The following is an 11440-nucleotide window of genomic DNA, read 5'->3' on the forward strand; positions in this document are numbered from 1 at the left end:
TTGGCTCATTATGCTTCCACCCCAGTGCCCTGGAGACAATTTACTTAAAGCTTAGGTTTTTCCTCATGTCTAAAATCTTCCCAAAAAGAGGAGGTAGAATGGTACTCGATGTATAGTATAAATCATGTATGGAACACGCACATGGCCAGCCAAAACCAGCCAGGGGTTTCATTGTCCCCCCAAACTCCCAAGCTCTGGGCTAGTGCAGGTGGCCAGCTAGAAGCAGGAAAGGAAGCTCTGTGGATATCCTCTGTGATGGCTCCATGCAATATAGCAGAGTACAGGCTCTTGGAGAACAAGACTTGATTTCTATTTTGTTCCTGTGTCCTCAGTGCTTAGCACTAGTGCTTTGTACAGAGCAGGCTCTGAATAAATGTTTGTTGAATTGAAAGTGAATTATATCTAGTCCATTTCTTTTACAGGAAAGGAAGCTGATAGCCAGAAAGGTGATGTACTTCAGGTAAAGCCATAGCGAATAGAATCCAGATATCTTGGCTCATAGCACAGGGTTCCTTCTTGGTCACTGGGTTTCCTTGTCCTCACAGAATCCTCCAGATCCAGACCTCAGAGCCATCCAGATTAGCTCTTGTGGAGGTACAACCTGGAAGTTGCTATTATAGGTGGTGCAGCTGTCCTCTTCTCAGTAGCCACAGCTAATAAAGATCCAGAAAAAAAAATGTTCCCATTACTGAAGTCCTTGGTGCTATCAAATGTGCAGCACAGGAAATGGATATGGTTTTATCAAGTGGAAATAACACTGAAGATACATTAAGATCTGCTTTGCTGTTGTACTCCAAGGACCATGGGTCCTGTCCTCCTGACTCGCCACTGAAACCTCCTATATTTGTTATCATTTGTTCTCCTAATTTAAGGAAGGTAAGAGCAGCAGCAACTCGGAGAGGAGGTATTAAGGGAAAGCTTCCCAGAGTAGGTGGCATCAGAGCCAAGCCTCAAAGGAAAACAAGAACACTGAGATAATATTCTGAATTAGGACTAAAGATTGGAGTAGAATGGAAGAGAGAGATAGGGCAATGGAGAAGTACATGGTGAGTAGAAGTTGACTGTAATAAAAATCAACATTTATATAGTAATTACTACGTACCAGGCACTGTGCTAAGCACTTTACAGTATTTTATCTCATTTGGTCCTCACAACAATCTGGAACACAGGTGCCACTGTTATCCCCATTTTACAGTTGAGGAAACTGAGGCAACCAGGGGTTAAGTGACTTGCCCAGAGTCACAGAATTAGTAAGTGTCTGAGGTCAAATTTGACCTCAGGTCTTCCTAACTCCGCGCCCAGCACTCCATCCACTGCACCACCAGCTGTGATTGCCAGCAATAACTGGCCCAGTTAGAGGTAGAATAAAAGGATATGCATGACTGGAAAATGAGGTGGAATGTGCCATTTATTTTACATGGTTTGGCTCAAGAGAGGCAGTAATAACAGGCAAAATTCATTAGCAAATGGGTAGATTTTACTCTTCTAATTGATACTCAGTTACTTGGTGGCTTAAGACGGACATATTGGGATAGAATGGAAAGAGTTTTATTGCAGCCACAGGGCATCTACCGTCTCTGTGAGTCACTGGCAAATCATTGCTGTGCATCTCAGTTTCCTTATCTGTAAAATGACGGGTTAGAGGAGGTGGCTTCCAAGGTCCTTTCTAGCTCCAAATCCATGAGGCTATGAATAATTCTGAATATCAACTATATCATTCTTTCAACAGATATTTATGAAGCACCAACTAATTCTAAGTCAACGTGCAATTTCAGTTATGGAGGATAAGAGAGGCCACTGCTGCCCTTATGGGGTTACCAAGGGAGGTGGCATGTGAAAAAAACTATCTACGATATTAGGCAATGTGTGATAAGTGCCACATGGAACGAAGAACACTGGAGACTAAAGGAGCCTTATTAAAAAGAAGAAAAGAAAGGGGATGGGCTGGTCATGTAGTGAGAGTGGCAGATAACAAAGAGATAGCTTGGGCATTGCATGAGTATCAACAAAATATTAACTTCCAAATTTCCTTCCTCCCATTGAGGGCACCACCCTCTTTTCTGTCTCTCACATCTACAGTCTTAGTTGTATCACCCTATATCCAACCAGTTGCCAATTCTCCTAATTTTTTTTCTGTATCACCATTCCCGGCTCTACTCAGATTTGCAAAATTTCTTCCTCAGTTGAACACCACCAGGAAGAATGACAGAGATTTCATCTATTCATGCCTTTTGTATGTGCAGTCACTCTGGCTTAGCAGCCAATTAAAAGGCTTTTCACTGTCACACAGTAATAGCCACAAAATACCGGTTCGTATGCTGAAGGGGAAGGCAGAGTCCTCCATTACGTACCATCACATATTTCCAGATACAGCCTCTTCGAGCCTACAGGTAGGCTGCCATTAGGCAGAGCCTAATCCACGCTCACACTCATAGGGCTGGGCCATTTATTGGCTAGTATCTGTTACAAAAGAAATGGAAAAACTGTTCCTGACCTCAAGGCACTTAGACCCTAATAAGGGAGAAAACATGTGTTATGTTACAACATTACATTACATTATGTTTCAACATAAATTATTGGAGCCATTGTTTGTCCTTCATTCTTGAAGAGAACCAGTGACATCTCAAGTGTGATACCTTGACTTATGTGTGTGACAGAATGGATGAATATCTATCGCCTAATAAGGCAACCTTAGAAGGGCTGGCACTGGGAGAAAGGGGGGCATTAATAAAAGCGTTCTGGGGGAAGTGGCTCTTTAGGTGAGTGTTAAAAGAAACTGGGCATTCTAAGAGTTTAAAGTTGGGAGGAAAAACCTTTCAAGTTTGAGGGAATGGTCAGTATGAAGCCACAGAGTTAGGAAATTGACTGTTATTTGCAAGAATCAGCAAGAATCAATATGGCTGAATCATAGACTATTTGGAAGGAAGTAGAGTGATGGAAAGATCCTGTTCTAAAGAGTGATAAATGCCGGTTGTCAAATCTTGAAGTTTCTCACATCTCAGCACCTCTCCCATCTGACCCCTTCTCTGTGTTCACATGGCCATTACTCTAGTTTGGGGCCTCATCATCTCTTGCCTGGGCTCTAGTAATACCTTTCTAATTGGTCTCCTAGCTTATTTCTCCCCTCTCTAATTCATCCTTTATACAAGTGCCAAAGTGATTTTTCTATAGTGTAGGACTGACCATGCCACTCCCCTGTTCAATAAGTCCTGGTCTCTGTTGCCTCTAGATTAAAGTATAAACTCCCCTGGCATTTAAAGTACTTCACCAACTGGCCCCAGCCTTTCTTGCCTTGTTGTACTTTCCTTCCCACACACTAGGGTCCAGCCAAACTCGCCTTGCTTTTTCTCACACACAAAATTCTAGGTCCCATCCCTATGCCTTTCATTGGATGTCTCCCATAAAATCAATCATTCAGCAAGCATTTGAGGAGAGAATGCATTTTAAGCAAACCCAAAAGCAGAGAAGTAGGAGAGAACAGAACAAGAGTAAAACCAATTAATAGTCTTTTGTGCCAGGACCTTGGTTTGTAAAGTGGAATATGATGCAATAAGTCCAGAAAGGCAATTGCAGCCAGATTATGAAGGCCCCTCAGTGCAAGGTCTCAGGTCATCAAAGTACTTGGTAAAAAAATACTATAGATTTGAATTCCTGGAATCCCCCTAGCACCCGATAGAGCTCCAACCTACCTTTCCAGTACAGTACATCTCCCACAATTTCTCTAAGCATATTCTTTAGCCCAGTGAAATAAAAGTAGCCATGTGTTTGGTTTCCCCCAAACACTTTCCCATGTTCATACTCACTTCTTCGATCATGCTGTTACTTCTCCACCCATCAAAATTCTAGCCATCTTTCAAGAGTTCTCTCAACAGCTACGTCCTCCCTGACACCTACAAGACTTTAAGCTCCACAAAAGCAGAGCCCATGTGTTATTCATCTTTCTATTCCCCACGTAGCGACTGACATTATGAAATGCATAAAGCTATGCTCAATCTATGCTTTTTGAATGAACAAATGAAGTCTTTCCTGGTCAGCCCAGTTCTCTTCTGGACTTCCATAGCAACTTTGTAGGTTTCATACACTGCCTTATATTAGTTATTTGCCTCATCTCCTTTATAAACTCATTATTTCCTTAAGAACAAGAATGAGTCTTACCTTTGTTTTATAGTGCATATAGGTATTCAAGTATTTGAATACTTGAATATGAGTAATAATAGCTCATTGAATAATGTTGTTTTTTAATGGTTTCAGTCATATCTGACTCTTTGTGACAGTTTTTGTTTGGGGGGGAGGTGAGGCAATTGGGGTTAAGTGACTTGACCAAGGTTACACAGCTAGTAATTGTCAAGTGTAGGCCAAATTTGAACTCAGGTCCTCTTGACTCCAGGGCCAGTGCTCTCTATTCACTGTGCCACCTTGGGGTTTTTTTGATAAAGATACTGGAGTGGTTTGCCATTTTCTTCTTCAGCTCATTTTTACAGATGAGGAAACTGAGGCAAAGAGGGTTAAGTGACTTGCCCAGATTCACACAGTTATTAAGTCTGAGGTGAGATTTGAATTTAGGTCTTCATAACTCAATATTCGTCAGTTTATCCACTGCACTGCCTGTAGCTGCCAAGGTAGATAGATGGATGAACTACACTCATAAAGTCATGTTGAACGAAAAATTGATCACAAAACCAAGGAATTCTAGAGTTGTAAGCTTCTCCAAAGGTCCAAAATCCTTCACCCAAATCTTTTTTTTCTATGGTAGAGATTAAAATAGAAGGACTGAAGATGTTTCTAGGAAGATTCTGAGGAAAAAAATGAATATAATAAATTTGGAAAGTGAGTTAGATTAAGATAACGATGGCACACCCACGGTATACATTCGATTCTCGCAGCTACTCTGGGAGGTAGATACTATTATTATCCCCATTTCGCAGATGAGGAAACTGAGGCTCAGGAAAGCTAATTGATGTGCCCTGGTCTCCTTGACTCCAGGTTCAGAACTGTATCCTTCATACAACACTATCGCTCAAGAAAGCATAAGAAAAGAAATGGAAATGTGTAAGATCTAGACGTCGATCCATGAGAGATGGCATCTTCTTTGCTTTCAATCCTTTCCCCCCCTTGTTCAATAGTACTATAATCAACAGAATTCAATTTCTCATAGAAATGACTCTTCATTATAGTTTGGAATTGTAAAACTACCTTCCTAAAGTGACCGCGTGTTTATTACAAAGGAAATAAGGAGAGGGAACTGAAAACCATCAAATGTTAGAGCTGCCAGGAACCTAAAGTTTATCTAGTCTGATCATCTAAATTTACAGAGGCAAAAATTAAGGCCCAAAGAAATATTGAAAGTCACCTATGGGGCAGCGAATAGAGCACCAGCCCTGGAATCAGGGGGACCTGAGTTTAAATTCGGCCTCAGACACATGACACACTTACTGGCTGTGTGACCTTGGGCAAGTCGCTTAACCCCAATTACCTTCCCTTCTCTCCTCCAAAAAAAAAAAGTCACCTATAAAAGTCAATGGAAGAATCAGGAGTAAAACTGAGGATCTATTTGATGGCAAGGACACAGCTCTTACCACTGCTCCACAAGTCTTCTCCATCAAAACCAATCAGTTGAATCATGACCACAGCCCTTTGGACACCGTAGCAAAGGGGTGTGATTGGGTCGGGAAGCAGTACTTGGGAAATGCTTAGACAGGCTTTTAGTTTCATGCTATCCATGGACTTTTATATATTCATTTTTTTCTATTTAACCTCAATAGAGGGAGGTATTAAGAAGGATGTGGCTAAATGAATGCCTCAGATCACTAACAAGGGGTTATTAAAGTGTAGGCAGGCAAGTCGCATAACCTACCTTATCCTCAGCTGTCTCATCTACAAAATAAGGATAACAAGAAAGATAATAAGGTCCAGTCCAGGTCTAAGATGCTTTAAAATTCTAACCAAAAGTCACCATACAAAGACTGTTTGAAGGAAAAGTCAGCTCACAATTAGATATGTGGTAAGATGTGAGGAAAAAAGATTAAGGAAATTGTAAGAAATTAAAACTACATTATTACAAATTAAAACTAAATTATTAACTACTATTACACTAAAATTAGTACTATACCCGGGAGATGTAGAGACAAAGGTTTGATGGCCCAGAATGGGTAATTGGTGGTGAGAGGGTGATGAGAAGTTTAGGAAGGTGGGAGAAAAGACATGCTGAGGTCAACTTGTGGGGAATGGAGAGAAAACCAGGAACATCTGGTTGATGAGAGACCATTAGTAAGAAACTCTTAGAAACAAAACAATTACATGGTCAGAAATGGAAATGACATTCATCAAAAACTTCTTATATGAAAAACTAATCAGGGTCTGTGCACAGGAAAATAGAGTTTGAGATTCATAAATGCAATGAAGCAGATTTTTAATTTTTTAAATTTTTTTATTTCAAACTTAAACACCAAGTAAAAAGAGCATTTCCATATACAAAGAAGAATAGGAAAAGAAGATTGTACATGAAATTGAGAATTTCTATTATATGCAGTTTGCCTTTCCTTTTACGCATATAATAAATCCAACATGTAATTTTCAAAGCCAAAACAGATTTTAACAGAGATAAGCACAGCAGTAAAGTCTGTAAGAATGAGGTGAACATGCCAAAACTATTTTCAGAGCAAATAAAATATGAAGTCACAAATATAGTAAAGAAAAAAAAGGAAGCTACTGAACAGAGGAGAGGTTAAAAGTGAAACAGAGCTCCCTTAAGGCAAGTCGCTAACTTAATGCAGTTTCCAGATATCATTTAATGTTTTAGGTTAAAATCTTGATGAATGAAGACAAATGAGTAAGTTAGCAGTGTAGAGATAGTAAGTTGAAAGAGGTAAAATTTTTGTGGATATCTAAGGAAATGAATGTCAACTATTATAAGAAGGAGATCTACCTGCATAATTAACTTTGACTAGTTTTATATTTGGCAGGATAAAAGACCTGTTATTTTTTAAAGCCTCATGAGTGAAAGGTGCTACAGTCTCATACTAGTATTCTCATATAATCACTGCTTGCAAGGTGTGTTCAGCAGCTGTTTCTCATCGGCTCCTTCTTCTGAAAGGCACCAGCATGCACTGGGCCTAATTTGTTGTGAGTTAAAGCCAAATTTCACATGGCATCCTGAAAGAGCCAAAGTAGTAGGTATTGCTGAGGATGTGAGTTATTTAATTCCCCAGTATTTCTGAGTGAATGAAAGCTTGTGGGAAGGGACCTACATGACAAGGGAGGGAAAAAAAACCTGTTCTTTATAACATTTCACTTCATTCCCCTTCAAGGAAGACTATTCAGAGGTGAGCTATCTCAACATTCCTCTGGCAAACATTAAACATTTTTCCTTCATCGGATCTGCAGAAATGCCTGGAGAGTTCATGGGGTTAAAGGCTATGGGGCACACATTGGGGCAGACCCCGATCCTCTTGGATAAATGTCAAACCTGGTTGGTTTGTGGTATTCTCAATCCCTTAATTAGTTTCCCCTTTAATGTTTCCTCTTTATCCCTTAATCTTTTCTTCTTGAACTTGGCCACCTTCTCATTTGGGTCATGGATGTCCGGGTATATACACTTTTCAAACCTCTGATTTTTGTTTTAGAGCTCAGTATTTTTTAGTGGTCAAAGAGGAATGGATCCTTAGTATGTCAGTGTTCCTATGGATTTCCATCTCGTTGATGGTGATATAACCTCAGCTCAGCACTACATTATTCAAATAAAGAATAAATCCCAGCTCAGCCCTCCTAAGTCCTGTTTGTCCTGTGGAAGGCACTTAAGGGACTCCAGGACGTTCACTTGAAGCTTTGTTACAATCTCTGATATCTGTACTATAAATCTCTCTTACAACTGCTGTGTTTTACATGCCACCTCATAGTCAGCATAAAAGTGGCATTTTAAAAATCTAGTATTAACTAAAGAAAAGCAATCTACATTCTACAGAGAGAGTTCAGGATTTTCTAGCTAGAACAATGACTACTGAGAACCTGAAGAGCTCGTTTTACTTCTGAACTCTGACAGCCACTTTCTGTGTATCATTGAAGAAGTCGCCTCCTTTCTGTAGTACCAGTTTTTTTGATGAAGAAACTCATCAGATGCAGTCAAACCCTTCTGTCTTCCTTAATGAGCTGCGACTTCAAAGTTCCTTATAGAAAAGTGTAGATTAATAATAATAATAATACTTTTAAAAAGTAACTATTGTAATAATACAGGAAAGATCTGTGATTTCTTCATTATGGGAAATAAATACTCTGATTCCCTGGAGATAAGCCCTAGAGAACATCTTCCCTGAGAAGCTCTCAAATGTATTTATACATATATATATATATATAGATATAGATATATACACACACATATGTATATATATGTGTATATATATACACATATATACATATATATTTATATATGTATACATATATATGTATATATGTGTATATGTATGTACACATGTGTATATAAATGTATATCATCTCTATCTCTTCCTTACCTGCCCCATTGCCACATAAGAAACCTTTTGGTCTTCGTTGTCAACTCCTTTGGAATCACCATTTTAGGAAGTATCTCAGCCATGCTTCACCTCACTCATTACTGAACTCTCTTTGGACTTCTTCTCCTCACCTGCTGCATTTTTCCTTTCTTGGTTAGCCTCTTCCTCCACCCCTCCACTGTGTTGTCTTCCCCTCTTGAAAGGTATTCTCTTTGAGGGTAGGGACTGTCTTGCTTTGTATTTGTATCCCCTTAGCACAGTGTCTGGAATATTTTTGTTGTTGTTCAGTCATTTCAGTAGTGTCAGACTCTTCATGACCCCATTTTGGGTTTTCTTAGCAAAAATGCTGGAGTGGTTTGCCATTTCCTTCTCCAGTTCATTTTACCGATGAGGAAACTGAGGTAAACAGGGTTAAGTGACTTGCCCAGGGTCAAACAGCTAGGAAGTGTCTGAGGCCTTATTTGAACTCATGCTTTCCTGACTCTAGGCCTGGGCTCTATCTACTGTACCACCTAACTGCCCTCTTCTGGCATATAGTAGGGGCTTAATAAATTATCTATCTATCTATCTATCTGTTTGTCTGTCTGTCTGTCTATCTATCTACCTACCTATCATTTATCTTTCATGCCTACCATGATCCTCTCACTTTGCTTACTTCATATATAATCACTTCATCTAAACATCATCCCTCACCATTGAATGACTTTCTGCTTATCCTTTTGTCATTCACATCCTCCAGTCATTGATCCTGAGTCACACCCACCATCTGCCTCCTTTAGTCCTCTTCTTGAGTGGTTAAGTGACTCTGGAGTGAATCCCACAACCCTGCTAACTGATCCATTGTGGATTCTCCTAATGTGATCTCTATCAGTTTCTCATTTCTGTACAGCAATCCTCTTATTCTTCCCAATGGACTCTATCACACTTTGTAGCAAGGTGTGAATTCTGAACTTTCCCCTCTTTCCAAAGGTCTCCAATTCCATTCTGTTATCTCTCTCACAGCAGATGGTCATCTTGTATTTTCCTGAGAAAATGGAGGTGATCCATGGTAAGTTCTTTCATCTCTTCTACTTTGTGCCTGGAAGCCTCTCTCTGTCTTTGCCTGTATGATCCCTCTTTATTTCAGTCTCTGAGGAGGAGGTAGTACTTCACAACGACAAGGTCAACCTTTCTACTTGTGCCCAGGATTCTATCCCTGCCTGGCTCCTTCAGGCTTTTGGTCCATTAATGATTCCCTCTCTTCCTCTCGTCTTCAATTTCTCCCTGTTTCCCACTGCCTAAAAACACACTCAAGTCTTTTGCATCTTTTGAAACGTCCACTTAGCTCTACAGTTCCATCAAGCTATTATCCAAAATCTCTCCTTTTCCATGTCAAGCTTTTAGAAAGAGAAATCTGCTTCAATTACCTCTACTTCCTCTCCCTGACCCTACCTTACTCCTCAACTCCTTGCAATCTATTTTTAGACCCCACCGCTGTACTGAAACGGTTCTTTCCGAGGTTAACAATAAAGTCTTAATTGCTAAATACAATGATCTTTTCTCATTGTTCATCTTTTTTGACCTCTCCACAGTTTTTTTTTGCCATCCTCTCTTCCTAGATTCTCTCATCTCCTTGCTATCTCCATTTTCCCCCCTCCCACCTGTATGAACACTCCTCCTTTGTCTCCTTTGCCTCATTCATAATTCTTCTACTCCCTAAGCAAAGTTCTGTCATAGACCACTCTCCTTAGTGATTTTGTCAGCTCCAATGGGTTCAATTATAATTTCTACGTATTAACTTTCATATCTATATATCCAGCCTCGTTATCTCACTTGAACACCAATCTTGCCTTTCCAACTGTCTGAAGGACATTTAGGTCTGGATGTCCCTTTGGCATTTTAAACTTAATATTTCTTTTTATATTATTTTATTTTTCCAATTTCATGTAGAGAATTTTTAACATTCATTTTTTATAAAATTTTGAGTTCTAAATTTTCTGCCTCCCTCCCTTCAACCCTTCTTCCCTTCCTTTCCCCCTCCCTAAGACAGTAAGCAATTTGATATATAGGTTATATACGTGCAATCATGTAAAACCTATTTCCATATTAATTATGTTGTGAAAGAAAAAGTTAGTAAAACAATTATAGCTTGCAAAAGGAGAAAACACACAAAAAATAAACTGAAAATAGTATGCTTTGATCTGCATTCAGACTCCATCAGTTCTTTCTCTAGATATGGAGAGTAGCATTTTCCATCATGAATGTTCTGGAGTTGTCTTAGATCACCGTATTGCTGAGAAGAGCGAAGTCAACCATAGTTGATCATTATACAATGTTGCTGTTACCTTGTACAGTGTTCTCCTGGTTCTGCTTATTTCACTTTGCATCATGTACTTAACATTTCTAAAATGGAACAGATCTCTCCCAAAGTCAACCACCTTGCATTAAGCTTCCCTGTTTCTGTTGAGGGTACACCATTTTCCCAGTCACCCAAACTCATAACCTCAGAACCATCCTAGGTCCTTTTGTCTCCCCCTCCATCCAACATACTACCAAGTTTGTTAATTTTATTGCCAGAACATTTCTTGCATCTGATTCTTTCTCACCCCTGATACAACCCCCACCCTCTTGCCCTGGATTTGAAGTCAGAGGCTCTGGGTTCAAATCCAGTCTACAGTCACAACTTACTGCTTGTATAACTTAGGCAATTTAATTAACATGCTAGGCCTCAGTTTCCTCAACTGCAAAATGGCAGAGTTGCACTAGATCTTATGGTTCCCAGTCGTAGTTTAGGGCTGCATCATTTTTCATGTGCAATGCTGTAATAAGCTCCCAATTGATTTTCTTACTTCCATTCTTTCTGACTCCTTAATCTATCCTTCCTGCAATCATCAAAATAGTCTTCCTCAGTCATAGGTGTGACCATGTCATTCTCTTGCTAAAAAAAACCCGAAAAC

This window comes from Trichosurus vulpecula, chromosome 3 (assembly GCF_011100635.1).
Source record: "Trichosurus vulpecula isolate mTriVul1 chromosome 3, mTriVul1.pri, whole genome shotgun sequence".
Taxonomy (NCBI): domain Eukaryota; kingdom Metazoa; phylum Chordata; class Mammalia; order Diprotodontia; family Phalangeridae; genus Trichosurus; species Trichosurus vulpecula.